Source organism: Alexandromys fortis, unplaced genomic scaffold (genome assembly GCF_014885135.2).
Source record: "Alexandromys fortis isolate MF-2015 unplaced genomic scaffold, M_Fortis_MF-2015_v1.1 scaffold_78, whole genome shotgun sequence".
NCBI lineage: Eukaryota > Metazoa > Chordata > Mammalia > Rodentia > Cricetidae > Alexandromys > Alexandromys fortis.
This window is the reverse complement of record NW_026067977.1, coordinates 4,504,016-4,505,664: the sequence shown is the minus strand read 5'-3', so window position 1 is coordinate 4,505,664 and position 1,649 is coordinate 4,504,016. Positions and strand designations below refer to the sequence as shown.

At 53.0% G+C, this 1,649-nt stretch overlaps 1 pseudogene; it reads right to left on the bottom strand.

Moving 5' to 3' along the window:
* Positions 1 to 252: 252 nt before the first annotated feature.
* Positions 253 to 1,095, bottom strand: LOC126510857 (40S ribosomal protein SA-like; annotated as a pseudogene).
* Between the last annotated feature and the right edge of the window lie 554 nt (positions 1,096 to 1,649).

The window sequence follows — 1,649 nt, the reverse complement described above, 5'->3', positions numbered from 1 at the left end:
TCTCCATGTACAGGTTGCTGGTGTGTGTGTGTGTGTGTGAGAGAGAGAGAGAGAGAGAGAGAGAGAGAGAGAGAGAGAGAGAGAGAGAGAGATGCTTCCATTATGTAGGATTCCAGGGAGGAACTCAGCTTGGTCGCAAGCATTTTTACCTACTGAGCCATCTCATCAGCCTTGAAATTCTTCTCCTCAGCTTTTAGGAACTTTATTTTTACTCTACCTTTTCCTCCTTTACTCAGGTGTCTGCAGAGAAGCTCAGGACCACTCAGTGGTGGCTCAAACCCACTCTGTGGCCTGTGCCGGGGGAGCTGCTGACCAATCCTCAGTGGCTGGCTGGGCACTCCAGCCTTCAGTAGGAAACTGCTGGACGGGTACAGAGGTCATCTGTACACCCTCAGACCAGCCAGGCACTTCTGGCCGAGAAGTAGTGACTTCAGGAGTTAGTGTGGTCCATTCGCCCTGAAATTCCTCCTTGGTCACAGCCTTCTCAGCAGCAGCCTGTCCCTCCTCAGTCTCCTCCCGGTTTCTGTAGGTAAAGACCAAGCATGAACTCTCATGGGTGCTCTCAGGAGATAGTGCCACACATGCAGAGTGCTTCCCTGGCCAGCATCCGCCACATCAGAGCCACTGAGTGAGCTCCCTGCACGGGATGGCAACGGCTGCAGAGAGTCCGTGTTGCTCAGAACAATGGCAGGCAGGTTGACATAAGACGCCTGTGAGGGGGATGGTGGCCAGCCCTGGGGTCAGTCACCACTAGAAGCTGTAGCTCCCTGAAGGCTTCTTGGATCTAGTTAGTAAAGGTCCCTGGAGTAAAGCAACCATCAATTGGAGAGGCTCCAGGGGCAGCCGCAAACTTTACCATGGTTCACTGCCCCGTGTTCCCGGAGCAGATGGCGCTAACATCCACACGGTTCTCAATGGCCATGGTAGCCCGAGCGCAAGCAGCAGCTTCTCCCAGGCCCTCTTCAGATCATGATGCAGAAAGCATCACTTTTCCATCTGAAAGTCAAGGCTGGTGCTACCTAAGTGGGTTCCTGTGGCAAGGAATTTGAGTACATCCTTCTCCTTCATCTGCGGGGCTCCAAGGGCTCCGGACATTGTGGAAGCTTCCCTTTAAGTTACGACGGGAATCAAGCACAACGCGTATGTCTCTGGGCGGCACAGAAAGCCTGAACTATATTTTTTTTTAAAGCAATGTCAATGTCAATGGCATTGATTCATAACCAGGAAATGAAAGTTAATTACCTTGAGCATGTTGGTTACAAGTGAGAGAAAGTCAGTTTAGTCAATGGGAAGACGGCTGGCTTCTGAAGCAGCTTGCCCTGAAGCTCCATGACTACCAGGGCAGTTGGAGGCTGGTCTCAGGAACAGCCCCCCACCCCACCTCTCACCCCACCCCCACCTCACCCGTCCCAGCTCTCGGACACTTTGTAGGTGAACTCCATTTCCACCTAGTCCCACTGCGCCCCAGAGAGGCAGGAGAAGGGGGTTTTATTCAGGAACAGCAGCAGCCACCCAAGAGTCCTCACAACCACTAGCCACATGAGCACATTTCCCACAGTCTATGTATCGGGCCACGACAAGGTGAGAAAGTCTCCGACTGCCTTATGGCTCAGGCAAGCCCTTCTCTGCAGCTAGCGGTGTGAAGGAAT